Source organism: Hirundo rustica, chromosome 6 (assembly GCF_015227805.2).
Source record: "Hirundo rustica isolate bHirRus1 chromosome 6, bHirRus1.pri.v3, whole genome shotgun sequence".
Taxonomy (NCBI): domain Eukaryota; kingdom Metazoa; phylum Chordata; class Aves; order Passeriformes; family Hirundinidae; genus Hirundo; species Hirundo rustica.
Window position 1 is genome coordinate 18,707,790 of NC_053455.1, and position 19,009 is coordinate 18,726,798.

A 19,009-nucleotide genomic window follows, 5' to 3' on the forward strand; every position below is an offset into this window, starting at 1 on the left:
AATTTTATCCCAGAAGGAAAAAAAAACAAAACAAAACAAAACAAAACCAAAACCAAACCCCAAACCAACAACAACAACAACAACAAACAACCACAAAAACACACACACACACAAAAAAAACCCCAAAAAACAAAAATCAACAAACAACCAACCAAAAAAACAAAGCAGCACAGGGATCATTCTGAAGTTAGATACTGAAATTTCCATGTTTACATGCAAATCAGACATACAAGCTGGCACAGCAGTCAATGGGGTGGAAGTGAGTGCAGCCAAGGATGTGCAGAATGCTTGTCAGCTCACTCCAAAGTAGATTGTGCTGAACTGAGGCTCTGGTCTTTACAGATCCCTGTTTGCCTTCAAGGTGCTATCTGAATTCACATTTTAATAGGAAGAGATCATGACAATACAGTCAATGGAGCAGAGACAGGAATTTATCTTATTTTTAAAGCAGATGGCTATGTGTTTGAGGCTCCACTATATGTATTGGCTTCCATTTACTAAAATGGACATCCACAATACTGCGTTGCAAGTAGATGGCTAGCCCTTCCATGAAATGTCAGTGGGATCCAACATCAGCTTTTAAGTCTTAGCTCAGGAAATCATTTTTATTCATATCAGCCTCTACAGAAACACCTGAATGCAAGTTTCTTCATATTGCAGACCTACTGGTACATGCATGAAATTCTCTATTCACATACAACAACTTTTTATAAGGAAAGTTCAAAATAAATAATTCTCAGTCAAGAACTTTGGACGGACAAAGTATGACTTTGCAATTAGAGTAATTCTGGGTAAAAATCTTTTACTTAGGCCTATTAATATTATTCATCTCTCCTGGAGTCCAAGCAGATCTCTTACAGAATGTGCTTAATACATTTTATTTCTGACTATTTCAACAAAAAATATATTACTTATGAAATTCAGAGTTTAAAAGTGTTTCCTTGTAATTATCAATCCTAAAAATATTGATGCCTTCAAGCATTTTAGTTATCAAAACTCAAAGCCAAATGTTTAAATTTTAGGAAATAGTGATGGCTATTTCATTTAAACTTAGGAAAGAGTAATTTTTTTTTTTTTTAATATTTTAATTTTTTTAATTCTTACATTCTAAAGATGAACCATAGAACAGACCCCTGGAGGATAAACTATTTCTCTACATGATCATGCTCTAGCAAAAAAATTGGAAGGCTTTGTTATCTACCTCTACCTTGAAAACTCTTTGACTGTTAAGTGTACTGGAGCTAATTGTTTTAGTCAAAACATAATGAAAAGTAAGCACTTTTCCTATCTGTAGGAATTTATATCCATTCTTATGAAATGTCAAGTAATTACTTAAGTAAATGCTATACACCAGGGTGTAGCGGGGGACCTTGTCAATGCATTTATGAGATCAATCTAAATAGTTTGGGACTGTAAAAATAAATTGGAATTATATGTACACCAAATAAATTACCTAATACAGCAGACCTATGCTTACTTTACAGAAATCCATGTTGATAGAATTGTCTCTAAACTGATTTATTTATTTTTCAGAGCTAAATTTGGAGAATAATATAATGGCTCCATCCTAGCTAAAGCAAACTCACATATAGTCATTCACACTCCTCATTTTTCTTCCATCAGTATATCATTGAAGGAAGATCCTTCTACAGTTGAAAGTTACTTGACACTTTTTGCAATTGCCCAGTCAAGGTACCTTATGTCAACAAGAAGGAATGAATGGATGTATTAGAGATATTTTGTCCCTCAGACTTTTAAAATTTTTATAATTTTTAAATTAGTTTAAAATTAGGATTTAAAAATGTCCTTTCTTTTAGAGAAAACCCCAAGTTCTTTTTAAAAAGCTTTTAATACTGGCTGATTTTTCAAAGTGACTGGTGGCTTTTCAAACTCTCAAAACATTTGCATATTATTCTTCCAAGTACAATAAAAGGCCTCAGTGAAGTTCTCTAAATTCTTTCCCTGACCTTCTCTTTTGTAACACAGTTTTAACTAAAAATATTTTGGTTGTCTAGGACCAAGATGCATATAGGGCAGCCTGAACAAATTAAACACTTCATGAAAAAAGTGTGTTATTGTGATAAGGTTGCGGTGATAAATCTGCTTAACAGTGAATATTAACATTTTCTAGAACTAAAATAGAAATTTCATTGATACATGCCTTCTGTTGTGGAGGGAAGTTGTATTGCTCTAGAACATGCTACAGGAATTGCATATATATAAAAGAAAGATGGAGCTGGCAGGAAATCAATAAAAAAAATATGAAGTAAAAACCAGTGCATAATCTATTCAGAAAATCTTCATGTACACATAAAAAAGCACACATCCTTCTTATATATGCCCCAAAGAATGTTCACTAATTTAAAAGAAATTGATCATACTAATGCAATGGTAAATCAAAACTCGTTAAACAACACTGTGCTTCAGAATCTGTCAGGTCTTTACAAAGTCAAAATGCAATGACATTATCAATTAAGCCAGTTGGTTAACTTTAGGCTTAAAACCTTTTCATGGAAAACTTTTGAATTTATTTATATCTTCAGGTTCTTGCTCTCATGACAGAATCACATAAACATTTTGGCTGGAAAAGACCTCTAAAATCATCTAGTCTAACCTCCAACCTTTGACTGATCACAACCCTGCTGTAATATATGACAAGAATTAAAGAAAGGAAATTTACAGCAACTGCAATAATTCTGAAAAATACGGTTTCTGCGGTTTTGACCTATCTTGATGGACTGAGGGAAAGGTGAGGAAAACTGCAATCTTAATAAATCTCCTGCAGCTAAAGATTTAAAACTCATACTGTTTCAAATTAGTGAAGACAGCAATATTTATTTGCTGTTGAATTCTAGGTAGCATGACATTTCAGCAGGAAACATTTTATGAGAATTCAACTTTTGACCACAGAAGTTGCAGAAAAATACTTCAGCCACTTACATACAAAACGAAAAGTAAAATTGATTTCACTTTCTTTGCTCTTTCCAGAATCAGAAAATTACTCATGAATTACAAGGATAGGAAGCCTAAGAAGGACAGGAAATAAAGACAACACACTCAATTTTGTCCCTGCATGCTTAGGGATGATTGAACAACATTACAGTCTGTTAGATCAAGTGTTTTCAAGCAGTTTTCAAGTTTGTTTGTTTGTTTGTTTGCTTGTTTTTTTCTTCAAAGGAGAGCTGGATGGATGGCTAGCAGAAGGAAATAGAGAGTAAAGCTCATCAGCAGAGAAAGCAGTTACAGGTAACATAGCCACAACAAAGAATCCAAGCCCATCACAGATTTGCCGTGAGATTTGTTTATTTCAGTCTGCTTTCCCCTCATTTCCTGCTGTTAAGTTGCACATTAAAGCTAATCTGTGCTTACAACAGAGGTTATATGATTGACCCAAATAATTATCAGCCTATCTCAGTACTACCAGTTGTTTCAGTTGTTTTTGAAAAGTGTGGCTCTCAAGTCTACTCAAGAGACTGTAATTTTTTTCCTCCATATTGAGTGGGTTCTGCAATTAAGTAAGATGCCTTGGTTACTAGAGTTTCATATTTATATAGGCGCAATCTCTGATAAAGTGAGTGAGAGGAATAAATCTTATAATGATTTACATCACTCCAGTGTTGTAATAGATTTGAAAAGCTGAATGAAAATTTGATGGGAAAAAAAAGAAGTAAGTAGGGTCATCACTGAATTTCCAGAACTTCAGGAGAGTCACTTACATGAATTAGTGTTACAAAAGAAAATATTATTGCCTTTAAATCTGTATGATACGGTAATTTAGGGTCAGTGAAAATCCAGGAAGATATTTGCAGTCACTTTTAATTATATTAGCTGGTGTTGTTGAGCAAGCTAAAAAGGTGTAAACGTGGCTTATATGAACAATAATTAATCAGAAGTTCTCCAGAGCAACAAATTTTTGAATAAAAATAATCACAGGAATACACCAAAAGCTGAACACTTTTGGCAATATTTATAATGATCTAAGAAATAAACATTTCAATACTTTTTGATTACAGCATCTTCCTCTTCATTCAAACATTCCTTTGATATAATAAAAGGTGCAAAAATGAACAAATTAACCTTTTTAGTAGGCTGAAAATAATAAAAGGCCTAACCCTAAAAAATTGTGATTTCATTTTGTGAAACATTTCTGCAGAAAGCTATGTTATGTTCTTTTGGAAGAAAAAGAGCAAGAAAACAAATATTTATAAGTCTGGAAAAATGCAAAATCAGCTCAGAACTATCTTGGAAATGAATTTATAGTACAGGTTATTGTCCTTTGGATGACACAGGCATGAAATTTGGCATACTGGCCATCTTCCAAAAAAGGGTAATTACATTCTGCTTACCTGTTATTCTGCTGTTGTTTTTCTTGTAAGATGTATTTTTTGTTACATTCTGTTCCAAAATATTGTTAATGATGCTGTCTTCACAATTACGCTTTTTTTTCTTTGTTCTTAACCATTAAAATATATACTTTTTATGGAATGCATGTCAAACAAAGAGTAACTGATAAGTTATGACCTCTAAAATGTATTAATTCTATAGTACCATTTCTATGTCTCTTTTTGAGCCTTCAGCAATATGAAATAAACTTTGTAAAAATCACCACAGCTGCTGTCATGCAAGGTAACTCTATATTCAATAGAATACCCAAGAGCAAAAATGAAATCTAGAAATTTTTTTAACTGATGCAGGTAGTATAAATTATAATTAAAGACTGAATTGTATGTTTACCTACCACAACAGATTTAATTCTTGTGAAACCTTTCTTCACTAACATCTCAAGTATTTGAAATATCAATGGCATTATGTAATTATATAAACTTATTAAAAAATTCACTGCCTCTATTGATTATGTCTGCCACCTACTCCTGATCAGTATCCATTACCAAAATTCAAATATATGGGAGTAAACATTTACATATATTGCTTCTTTTCAAAGTTTGGGATTCTACTATTAGAATAATTCCCTATAATACTAATTCAACATACTCTCTCGCAGTTAAAATTCTAGGTCCAGCCAGATTCCATGTACAGGTACCTTCATCACTAGAAATTCTATTGGACTTGTTTCCATCTTCCAGACAAAGCTTTCAAAGCTTGTATAATCAAGTATCTTTTCTTGGATGCTTAAATATTTGTTCTGGAAGACTCAGGACTTTTGTGTCATTCTGGTACTTTGCAGCAATTGGATGTCAGCTATTCATATTATCCCACTTTTGAAATTCTAATAAATAAAGGAGTTATACTTTATTGCTAAGCTTCAGAGTTTAAGCATATTCATAGATTGTTCCTTGATAAACACAAATTAAACACCCTGGGCATTGGGAATTACCAAATAAATATGTGGGGAAAAAAATACCCAGGCTGTTCTCCAGACAATGAACATGAATCCTTCAGCAGAAAGTAATAGTAAGTGGTGATTTGATTTTATAAATAGAGAACTTGAACAATGCTCTTGTCCTTGCCTTCCTTTCCTCTTCCATCCCCCCCCTCCCCTCTCCTCCTCTCCCTTGTACCAGCAGCTATGGCTGTCAGAGCTTACCAGGTAAACTGTCTATTATAAAGACAGAGATTCAACCACTTTTTTTCTTAAATGTGAAATCAAAAATGTTTCCATGATTCTTAAATTTTGACATATGCCCTCAGGAAAGGTGTATCTTCTTCCAGTAGAAATTTTGAAACTAGTACTTAATATTCACTTTATTGTCTGTTTAGAGCAATGTGTTCTCCAAACCTTTGGTATGCCTGGCTTTCATATGATAGTCCAAACTGCCATATGTTTAAGAGATTTTTTTCTCACTTAAATACTTTAGCTTGTTGAAATAATCAGCATGACTCAAAGCCAAATTCAATAGCTTGATGAAAAGAACACTCAAGAAACAACTGTCCATCATTTTTTCATACTGTGACAAAATGGTTTTCATTTTGCTGCAGTAATTTTGAGCAGTTGTTGTGTGCTCACAGAATTCTGTTTCAAACTTCATTTTGAGAATAGAGCTCAGTTAATTTCAATGAAATATCCATTGCAGATATATATAGATTACTCACTATTTCATGGGCATGGTAAAAAACCTGAAGTTGCTATGGAACAAAATACTAATTTAGTACCTCAAATTGCATATGCAAACAAATTAGAAATAGAATAATACTTGTCCCAAATCACAACTTATATTTGTGTCATAAATGAAAACCTGGTGTCAAATGTTTTGGTGAAGAAAAAACATAGCCAGGAGGTGCTCACCAAAACAAATGAAGTTTTCTTATGTTTCTGCTTGAGTATAAGTTCAAATGTAAGCAGTAAAAAGAAAGATGGATTATCTGTTGGATGTGATTTACATACACTAAGGCAGGCATTTAGTGCCTTAGGAAAACCTATGTTTTAGGCTTTGCATGCATGACACAACAGTTATTGAATTGGTACAATAACTGCACTTGCTGATACATCTTAACAACAAAAAACCCCAAACTTATGGTTTTCTCTAAGAGATAACTTCCTTTCTTATCCTGTTGCCACACAATTTTGAGAAGGGAAAGCAATAAAAATAACTAGTAAACATATCTGTATTAATCCTATAATTGTATATAAATGTTTTAATTAAAATTGTCAATATCGTAAAGTCTGAATATTGCTAATCAGCTGTGCTCATAAACTCTATTTAGTGTTTTCTACCCATCTGCCTGGATGTAAAATTACATTGTTTATTTATTAGCTTCACAAAAGACTATGCTATGTCATATCTTTCTTTTTATCTCATTTTATCAATATCTTCATTTGCACATGCATATTTCTTCTTGTAGAAGAAAAAATGGTGATATTCTCAGCTAACTATCCTCTCACAAAATTACATAGATTATAGATGCAATATTAAGACCCACGTAGAAATGCCAGAAAATTCTGAAGAGAGAAATCAGTAACTAAAAACTGTGTAAAATTTCTGGTAAAAATAAACTAAAAGATAAATTTTATAGACTCTATAACTTAACTACAAAAAAAAAAAAAAAAGAAAAAAAAAAAAAGAAAAGCTTTTAAAATATTTTTTCTCCAGGAAATGAATACATTAATATTTGAATTGTGTTTTATACTAATTTCATTGAATAGGCTTGACTTTCTTTTTATGGATATATTTTAACAAGGAGGTAAGTTTACTTCCTTGTGTGTTAGTATCCTTGTAGCTTTCAAGTAGGCATAAAAATAAATGGCAGCAGCTAAATTATTTTATATTGTTGCTATCTTTTATTATTTCTGTAGTGTCCAAAACCAGGTAAATCTGGTTATATAGCATAATACATATAGCATTTTATATACAGCAATGTAACCTGTGTGTTTCTTTGCTTTTTTTTGGTGCACTTTCAAAATGGAATATCGGAGCCCACAAGAGGAGCACAGGGAACTAATTAATACAAGAGCAGATCACAGTCAATTTACTGAGTAAGACTGATCAAACCATAATTGCTTTTAAATGTTAGGTGCTATGAAGAGTTACAATCACATAAGATTTCAGGAAAGGAGGTACAGGCAAAATGTGACAGGTCCTAATATTAACATCAAAGGTTGCCATGTCTCAGAAGTAACATGAATGTTACTTAAGGAAATTATAGTACCTTTGCAGGAAAGGCAATATAATTATCTCACATTTTCCTAACTCAGTTTTTTCACACCTTCCACTAAAGCTGACAGGGTTGAACTCTTTAGCAAACCCTGAACTGTTCGAGCAACCTTGCAGCCCTGTGATATGGTGCCACCATTGCTAGCAATGTCACAGGGCTTGTAGCTTTGTTTTACTTGGTTTAGTTGTAATAATAATTTCCCTGATTGACCAGTGGTCTGTGTCTAACTTGTTTTAATTCTGCTTATCTTTGTATGATACAGCTAGAATTTTACACAACAGTAAAAATCAGGTCTTCCAGGTAGAATGGGATATTCTCACTTTTTCTGCTGGCAATAGATTATAAGCATCTGACTGTGGAAACATTCCTTCACTCAAATAGACCCCACTGTTTTTGCAGGGATCATGTGTTCAGTGCTTATTAATACCTTCATCTGTAAGGATCTAGGTTCCAGTAAAACCAGAGTTTGGCCCTTGAACACCTTTCTGAATCTGTTTAAGTGTGACCCCCTGCCATGGAGTACACAGGTGAGTCTGGTGCCTCCAAAACTTAGGTAGTTCCCAGGAATGTTCAGTGACTCAGAAGGAGGGTAATGGTAGGTGGTACACTCAGCAGGATGTTGCATAATGCCAGGTGAGGAGCTTGCTCTTTCCAACTGATGGCAATGTGTAGCTGTGTACTCAGACTTGATACTAAAATCTAACGTGTAATCATTTCTCATCTATATTCAAGCAACAAAATTTAATTTAATTTGAATAATTTCCTAAACTTTTTTTTTTTTTTTTTTTTTTTAAATCTAGATAATTCTAATTCATTGGAGGAATGTCATGCTTATGACCTCAGTTATGTTGATAAATGTGGGGAAAGCAAAGTGAAGGACAACCAGGAATTCAACACATGACTCCAAACAAAGATAATCTAGTAACAATCGCTTCCTTTTGCCTAAAAGCAGAATCATTTTTTGAAAAACACATGATATGTTTATAAGTATATGGGCTTAAAAAAATTCAATAAGACAGAAAAAGATTAATTTGAGAATCTTCGTGGAGTTTTAGAATGAGTTAGATTCTCATCAAGCATCTTAGCTGAGCAGATTCAAGTTCAGTTCTGTTGATGCTGAAGTACCAATCAGCAAGTTCAGAGAATTTCCAAGGAAACTTAATGCATGAATCCACTCCTGATCAATGTGTCTGTGTCTTTACTGACAGCAGGTCAGTAAAGAACCTTTTGGGGTTCTAGTTCCATAATCAACCTGCAGCTTGACATATATCCATGCTTTAAAAACATTGCCTTGATTTCCTGTAAATAAAGCAAAGTCAGTCAACAGGAGAAGATACATGGAAAGTCAGAATTAATTGGATATGTGGTGTATTACACACATTTCTCCCCATTTATTTCTTAATTTCCATTCTTCCACAGATAAAAATTAATCCAATGTAGAATTATTCCACTATTATATAAGATAAAGTCCAATCCCTTTTCCTGAGAAATCACAATCAAAGAAATAAAGATTACTGTGAAATCAAGTTTGGTTATTTTGGTTGTGTATGACATCGGACTTTGAAAAAAAAAAAAATAAGGAAAGAAAGAAAGCAGTAGAGACACGGCTGAAATAGGAGAAGAGATTATAGTAGGTCCTGTGGAGCTCAGGCTATATAAAAATTCCCTGGACTAAGTTGTGCTGCCGAGATACCTCCCTGAAACCTAGGGAACACCATAACTAGAAAAGTGAGTGCAGGAGAAATCTGGTGAGTACCATTGCTCGCCTGTTACTCCCCATTACTTGACCCATGGCTGATGTTTGCTTTCTACAGTGAGAACACTGAAAACCATTTTGTCACTTTTTAAAAAGATCAAAAAATCCTTTAGGGTAATTTATTTTATTAAGGGAGAGTTCATTTCTATATCTTTGATACTTAAATTCCTTCCATTTGATTCACTTTTCTTTCACCTACACCTTAATTTATCAAAATTGTTGTGCCTGTGTTTACCTAGAGACTGACACTGCAACTAAGACATCATCCTGAGGTGCTTGATCTTTTTCTTTAGCTAACAGCTGGCTTACTAGAAAGAATGAAGAAATGAGCATTGTTTTAACTCATCCCCACATTCCTGGATATGCAAAAAGTCATGCTCCAGACCTGACTTCCTTTCAGTCTAGTATCTTGTGTCTAAATATCAGTCTAACATCTAATATTGAGAGAAGTACTATCAGTGTTTTGGACTGGATAAATTTTGTGGGACACTGGTGCTTAGAGCAGTGACTTTGATCAAAGTCTATGGTGTTAGTTTTTGATGTTCTTGTATCTCTAATTTTAGCAGCATCAAATTACAGTGCAACTTTTAAGGAGGAAGGCACTAATGGAATCATGTGTGCTTTACAGGGTACAAAAACATCTTGATCAGCCATTATTTTTTTAAATATGGTTGGTTGTTTCATTTTCTTCCACCATCTTTCTCACATCAAATCAAACAGAATTACTGTACTGCAGAATATATTTAATATAACAGTAAAGGTACATTCATCCAAATCTGTCAGCTAGAACCTCACTGCCAGGTCCCAGTAGCAGATTTTGTCCCATTCTTTTTATGTAAAAGACTGAGTTTTAGACAGTAACTTGGCATTACCTTGGTATTTGCCACAAGAATACAGCAGTAACAAAATCTGGATTGTCAGTATAGTTAAGTGTAAACACAACCATGTTTCTGTGTATGTAATACAAGAATTTCCTGTTGATGTGTTTGAATGCATCTTTATCAAGCAAATGTGCCAATATCACAGGAGCTGCTGAGAAGATATTTTAGCTATTTCATATTAAACAGCATTGACGCAACTTCTGCCTTGGACACAGATGTTTATCTCCACCCAGTTAATTGGTATTAGTTACACATTACATTGACAGATTTTCTTTTTCTCGAGAATGTAAATTTGATATTTTTCCTCCTTCTGCTACACCCCAAAATCATAACCTTAATTCTTAGATGCAATGAATGCCTGATGCTCATTGTCTACTACCCAAAACATTGCATAGCACGTTTTACAGCAAAAGCCATAATTTCGTTGCAGTGACTGCGATATTTTTAGGCATAATTACTTTGTTACACAAGGTTCTTGTATCTGTGAAGAGTTTTTGCACCTTATTCTCTCCTAATTTTCTAAATCTGTTTGCTATTTTTAATGGTCTTTAACTTTCACTTGGTCTTTGCAGAGTCCAAAGTGCAGTTTCCCGAATACAGTTTGGAGGAAGAGTGCCTAGTAAGTCATTGACTGATCAAAAAAAAGGAAAATTAAAAAAGAGTACTCAAATGTCTGAAAGGGTGCAGCCACTCCACGAACATATATTTTGAGGTCCTGTTTACCTTTATATCAGATGGGTAGAAAAAAAATAAATAAACCCCCTAAAGAAGTAGAATGAAAGTGTAAAACTCTGACTCTGATGAAATATGATAAAATAGCTTTAATCAAGGACATGGTCTGATTGGTGGTTGAACAGCTATCAAGAGGCAGATAAATTGCTGTGTGGAATTCTCAGTTTTGTAAATTGGAACACTTTTTTTACCTACCAGGCCCCAAAAGTGTCCCAAATGTCTTGAAGGAAAATACAGTGCACAGAAGAAAATTTAAAGGGCAAGTCTCTAAAATAAATCCCTGAATTCATCTCTAGTATTTTCTCCAGTGTTTCAACAAATACATAAACTGCTTAGTTTATAAGTTAGTTTTTATAAAATAAAAAAATAAACATTAAAAATTAAAATATGACTCTGTAGTCTTTGAATAAAAATATTTGGTTTGTCCCATGCATAATTTTAATCCACAGAGATAAATGTACTTTAAGGCTGAATATATAAGGAAGTGCTGTTTTAAATAGATAACATCTTAGGTTTGAAGCTGCAAAGTAATTAAAGGATATAATACCCCATTATAAAAGATCAATATGCACTTCAGATCAGGGCAGGATCTGTTTCTGAAATGATATAGCACACACTGATTTCTATCAAATTTTCAGTATTTATCTGATGTGAACCTTGTTGATTTGACTTCTCAGCTTGTTTGCCAAGGTTTTAAGACTGCCTGTGCCTGCAAAGTGAAATTAAAGTCAAGGCTGTTTGCATGTATACATAAACTGCTGTTAGCAGGTCTCAGTCAGAGACTCTTCAGTAAACAAGCTGTGTATTTCTTTGAAATTATCAGTTCCAGCTCTGTTTTGACAATTTCTCAGAAACTGATTTTCATGACAAATTCTTTGATGAGAGTAGTGAGTGCAAGAAGCACGAAGCTATAGCCTATTGCTTTCTTTCACGTTTGTTCTTTTATGCATGAAGAAACTCTTCACAGTATTCTGATCAGAAGAATGCTGGTGGGGAAATTTTTGAAATGATTCTAAATTGGTTTTAACTTGATGTACTTGATATCAGCAATTAGTTGACTAAAAATGAATAAATTAAGGGAATGAGAAGAATCATTGCAGCATTGCTTAGTAACAAGACAGCCAACAGAATGGGTCAATCTCATTTTTCTTGGTCTATTAAAATTAGAAACATCAGAAAGACTTCTACAGACCTTTATTTACACATGGGTCTGAGATATCTTTCCCATTTCACCCCATGAAATATAAGAACAAGTCCTTTGGACTTCTGGCTTTTGGCACTTACAGTCATTAGCAGGGTTAGAGGTTGTACCCCAAAAACTACAATTCTCAAAACTACTTCCAGACTTTCACACAACATTTCAAGCCCACGGATTTGGGTGACAGGAGTTAACTTTTATTCTAACACCAGGGAAATTTTAAAGCTTTCTTTTGATATCTGGCTAGGAAAGATTGATCATACTAAATAAAGTGCATAAAACATATTGAGATTTATAAGACAGAAATTGTGTCAGTTATTTGCTGCTTCTGTATGCAAATTTTTAATATGAAAAACAAATAGAAGAGAACATATTTCTCTCTTCTCCCCATGTACCTGGCATTTCAAAGGTTATATGGCAATTTGAAAGACCTATATAACTTTTGTATTTGCGATCTTCTGATCATCACTACCATGAGGTTAAGATGTTTTGAAATGTCATCCACCATTGTTCTAAAGGGCTCTGGATCCACTGGGTCAAACTCACTGGCTTGAGTGCTGATTGTAGTTGCAGATTTGAAACAATAAAGTGTAAAACGTATTCACATCCCTCTCAGAGGAAATGAGCTGTGTGTGGGAGGCAAGATGGAAGGGTACACTCTCACGGGCATAGTGACTCTTCTGCTTCTTTGACACAAGACAAAAACTTCATAACAAGTGGCTGGAAGTGAGAGTGCTCCTCCCCAACAAGTGCCTTCAGCCTGCTGGTTAGGACACTCCTGTGGGAGGGTGAGATGTGGGGTTTGGTGCCCAGGACTTTCACGTCCTGTAGGAGGTCTCTGACGCTCCAGTACAAAGTGACAGGATCACAGTAACAGACCCTCCTCCAGCTATCTCCTATAAAAAGCAGTGACTCATTTTCCATTTAGATGTTATACACCAAGAAGACCTGGTAAACAGAAGTACATCTCAGTAGCACAGAGTTCATAATTTTCACAACTACTGCTTTTCTGAGGTTTTCTGTAGGCTGCTTAAGGTAGTTTCCCACTGAATAAATCTTTATATAATTTTGGGCCCTATTCTGAACTGCCTAATTTTCTTTAGACTGAGTAGATGCTCAAAGTAATTTAATTATTGAGTGTAGATTCTGTTTGCAGGATCAGAGACCTCAGGACCTTTTTCTACTTGAGGCTGTAACTCTTACATATTTTTTAAAATTTCAGCATTTATTTTTTCCACAAAGGAGCAATGGAAGTTCTTGATTTTGGGGTAAAACCCCAAGCAAAACTCTTTAAAGGGAAAATGTCTTTTTCTACAAAGAATCACTCACTTCTTTGACGGAATAGAACCAGTAGTTGTATTCTACACATAACCTGAGACTGGCTTGTTATACTTCCATAAATTATGCATTTTGGTCAGTATCAAACTGGCAAAAGAACACTTCCATCTAGAATTAAAAAAAAAAAAAAAAAAAAAAAAAAAAAAAAAAAAAAAAAAAAAAAAAAAAAAGCTGTTTCAAAGAGGATAATATTTGTTTGCTTTGTACGTCTCTGCAGCTTAAACTTGCATTTGCCTTGACTTCCAGGTAGATCTGATTTTAGCTTAGCTGTATTGATCTGCTTTTTCTAATGGTAAGATAAAACTTTGCATGAAAGGGTAGCTTCTTAGTTTAGGTAAATCGAAGTAATTAAATTGATTTTAGTGTTATGATGATCTGCACAAAATGAGAATCCGGCCCAAAGCTGAGCATTTTATTATCTGGAACATTTTTTCTTTAATCAAAAATGCTTATTATATTTTATCTAGATTTCTAATTAGGCAAAACAGCTGACAATCAGTGATGCCAGTGCTGTTTAATCACTATATACTACAGACATCAAACCAAAAGATTTGTAATTTATCCCCATGACTCCCTGAATCTTAAATGTACAAGATTAAACGCTTAAATGTTTCAGTCTGTACAACAGCTTAACATTCAAGGAGCATTTACTCTGTAAAATCATTTAAGTGGCTTGAGGAGGTAAATGAGAACACAGAAGAGCCTCAAGATTCATAAACAGAAGTTGGAGGATGATTTTCAAAAGCTAAAACTTACAAGATCTTCGATTTTGAGAGGGCAGTGTAAAGATCCTTTTCCTGAACTATTTTACAATAAATAAGAAAATAAGTATTATCACTCCATGTTTTAGCAGTTTCAATTTATTAACAAAAAAATAGTAAATTAAATAATTTATAAAACGTAGCATAATATGTAGCAGCATAAATGTTACACATATTATTAAAATTAAAATTCCCATCCTGCTTATGTAGGTCCATAACCAAGCATGATGTGACCACCACCCTGTTTTAGAAAGCTAATTGAGTAGGTTTTTCTTGACTTCTGCTCAGTTTGAGAGACATTGAGACTCATCCTCTCTGCTGGAATCCCAGCTAGAGCTACTCTGAATTTTCCTTGGAAAAATGTGAATCTCTGCCTTAACTACACTTTTACAGTAAATTTATTCAAATGATCTCCCTGTTCTTCAGTAAATTCATAAGCACAGTGAAGGAATAAAAATGTTGCACTGATTTCTCACAGAAACCAAATATAAGTTGCTGCCATGCCTACCAGTAAATGGGTATGTATGAGGTTAGATACAACCTACTTGTGAACTTCCTGCCACAAGCCAGTGCAAAGACCAGACAGACCCAAACAATTCTAAATAGCACTGGTGCTTTTACTCCTTTAAGAAATATTCTCATTCTTGGTATCTTTTGCTTCCAGGCTGAAGATCCTTTAATCATATTTATATGCAATGTATAATATTCATATGCAGATGTCTGTACACCACAGTATTTCTTTTTTAAATCATGTTTTCACTTATGTAATGTATGGTTACAAAATGACCATCCTGTGTACCACAAAAATGGAATATCTTTTAAATTTTTTTAGATATTAAAGAAATAATCTATTAAGAAATAGTAAGAAACCAGAATTTGTCAAAAGGGTTTTAATGACTGTGGATTTAGTTTGGTGTTGGCCAAGAACTAATGATAAGATGATAGATTTTAAGGTTAAGATTAAATATTCTGTTGTAAAAATACAGACAAAATGTTTTCTGATTTTTTGCAAAATGATTTTAGAATCTCCCTGTCTGTATATATTTCATTAAAGTGTGGGTTTGTTGTTGTTGTTGTTGTTGTCGTTTTTGGTTTTGGGGTGTTTTGTTTTTTTTTTTTTTAATCTTAATCAGAAATTCAAGAAAATAAATTATTTATAAATATTTATTGGTCAAAGCACTGCTGATGTTACTGCTTTTGCCAAAGTTTACCACATGTATATATGTCATTAAACTGAAATATTACTATGTCCTCTAGAAAACTGATATGTCAATAATTTTATTTGATTTGGGTCTTCCAACTTTCCTACATGTTCTAACTAGACCAACTTGGTGTCTCACTAATATTCTTTCCTCAGGTGAAGTTCCCTCATTTTGAAAACCTTATTAATGCTGTAGGCAGAAACTAAGCAGGCATTTCACCTGTAACTATTTTAAAAATACTTAGGCGAACGTTTGCCATTTCAGGGTCAGTTTGCATTCTGGATGAATGCTCAGATCTGCTTTTTTTATACTTGCTGATGTACCCAGGCTGCCAATTACTACCTGCTTGGCGTCCAGACTCACATCTCATATCTCACCATTTGTGCGGATGTTGTATGTCATCACCCACCCTAATAAACATCTGAGATCTCAGCTTCTCTCAATTCCCAGCAACTGTGTAAACAAAAAATGCAAGGGATAATCTTGAAAGGAAGAAAAAAATAAAGACAGGAAATAAACCCTTTCACCTGTGAAACCTCAGTCTGTGCTGGTAGAAAGAAATAGGTTTAGCTTGGCTCATATTCATGTCTTACCTTACATCCCGAAATTGTCAAGCATAATTTGATCCAAATGGATCGCTTTGGTTTCAGGAGGGGAAACAGCTCAAGTAACAGAAAAGAGTGAATCACCTGTAAGTTATTGAGAAGTCAGACGGCCACTTGGGTCAAGGTTAGGGTAATTAGCTGGTCAGCCTGAACTGTGATTTGCCTGAGGAGAAACAAATTAATTTGGTTTCCACATTTTCAGCATGACCCTTGTTGCATTCTTCCTGGATCCAATGACCTCTTCTTTATGCATGACTGAAAAATATCTTTCCCACTGCTAAAATAATAATATTTCTTTCAAAGACAGTAGTAGGTATCAGCAGTCATGAATGTTTCTAATTTCTTGCCAGTCTGCCTCAGTTTTCACACTTTTTGTCATTGACACTGCAGACTAAGTCAGCTTTAACTAGATTGTGCATGCCCTTTATTTTTCAGTTCCCCATAATTTTCTCAGTACATACAGAAACCTGAGTTATTTGCTGCAGCAGACTGCCCAAGTTTATGTAATACATGCACATTTATTTGTGATTTTCTTTTTATCAACTCTTTTCATATTGTATTTCTAAATCTTAGATATTTTTTGCAGCTATATACATGTGTAAAATGTCCTATTTAGGAACAGAGTTGCCCCTGGCAAAGACAACAGAATCTTTCAGCTGATCTCATTATTTCACCTCAGGTAGTGTCTAGAATGATCACACCAAAGGATTAAGTCCAGTCTAAACAGTCAATTCTACTTGGTGCACTAGACTACCAGGAAAATTCAAATTAAGATTGTTTCCATATGTGATTCTTTAGTCAGGATCTTCTTTGCATGTACACATGTGCATGCAAGTATACACAACCTTTAAAGTGTGAGGAAGTAGAAAAAAGAAGATTTAAGATTGTACCTGCTGTGATGTGGAGCTTGGCACAGATCCTTTCCAGACATTCTTTCCCGACCCAAATTATTCTGAAATTTTCAGGTAGTAATGGATTCTGCTGACAGTTTCTGGCAACAATTTCTCTGCTAATTTATGAATATCCCTTTTGGATAGATCTTTATGCATTAGATATGATAAAAAGACTTCTCAAATATTTAAGGGTAGTATTCCTATTAATAGAATAAAGATATTCTGCTATGTTTTGTGTGAACTCATATGCAAAGACAGCTTAAACTAACTCTAAGAGTCTGCTTGTGAAACTGGAGGCTTTGGCTCACATGGCATTTCTGCCAAAGGAGTGCAACTGTGGTATTAAAGAATAAATAGGAGATGCAGTGTCTGTCCTCGCGCTTGCCAGCGTGGCCACAGGCCAGCTCAGTTTATGCACTGCAGCAACGTGGATGGGTCGGGGCAGCAAGTCGGGCGAGCCGCCTCCTCCCCATGGGTTCTCAATTCCCCCAAGCCGGCGACGAGCGGATCGATGGAGAACGCAACCGCGGCGGCCGAAGAAAGGGCGACTCCTCTAGGCAGGGTATAACGGGGTTTATTGCAGGGAGGGGGAGCACGGAGCTCGGCACTCTCTGACCCCCTGCCCAGAAGAGCCCCGGGAGCAGGTGTGCACGAGCTTAAAAACAGGGGAGGGGACCGGGGTGGCGACAACCGGTCAGCCAATTACAATAACGAGGGGTATAACTGGGGGTGTAAACCTAATAACTGGGGGCCAACCAAAAAACAAAGAGAGGGGATTGCCAGGGCCCCAGCCTATCACTCAACCCCCTCCCTGGAGCTTTCTAGAATCCAGGGAAGGGTCCTGGGGTGGCAGACAGGGCGCCCAAGGGGAGAGAGAGGAGATTGACAATTAGGTATAAAAGGGGGAAGAGATGACTGACATATAATGGACTTTCTCTAACTCCAGGCAGACAGGTTACAACCAATACTAAAACCAGGGGGGTACAAGGAACAAACCATTACAGAAAACTCAATATAAATTACATTAAATAGATAAAACAAATGCACACCACCACAAATAGGTAATTTACAGAAACAGGACTGACTGTCACTGCCCAGAGATGGGCTGTGGAGAACAAAAGCTTGAATAAAGCTGTCAAAATCATGTTGTGTGTCTAAATTAGATTAGCACAGAACTTGGGTGATACAGATTTTTTGTCTGCATTTAAATGGGCAAAATAGAATTGACATTCATTAAAGGAAAAAAAAAAATTCTTAGGCCATGCTGAGTAGGACTGGCAATCTATTAGAGAAATTAAAAGCTTGAAAAACCCAGTATCCAGCAGGTGCTGTTTTCCCCTATGAAGAACCACACTGGTTCATTACTACCACCCTGACTCCCAGCCCTTATACAATCACACAGGGTCCAGGAAAATATCCATAATGCACTTGCAGGATTTACTTAGGTTTAAGAAAAAATAAATCCACAAAACACATTCACGCATGGGGGACAAATGGTTGATTTGGGAGGAAGAGTTATTTAGACCTTCTGTAGAGAAAGATATCTGTTTCCCTATTAATCAGGCAGCACCCTCAAGTCAAGTCTAACCTTTCCAGATCATGCCCTGTGGTTACCACTGCACTGGCTTTTTATTTGTACAGTTCAGTTCATTAGGATATGATACTATGAGCTACCTTGAACTTTTACAAAGCAAGGGGCTTGTACATCAGCAAATGTCTGTAATTTTCAGCCCAGTATAAATGTATCTTGTTTCTGTTTGCTTTCTTTTAGTAAACAATCTGTCCTTTTCCATTCCACATTTTCCTGCCAAAAAAATATATCACAGTTGCTCAAATTAATGTCTAGGCAGAACTGCAGGGTGAATTCCTTTCTTTCCCCTTGGGGGAAAACCTGTGAACACACAAATACATGCACACAGTATCAGCTGCAGCCTGAGGCTTAGCGGCAGCCAGTTTAGATTGCTTCAGGACAGATTTTTTTGTAGAGCATTATTATGCTATTTTTTATTGGTGACTTATGATAAAACAATGT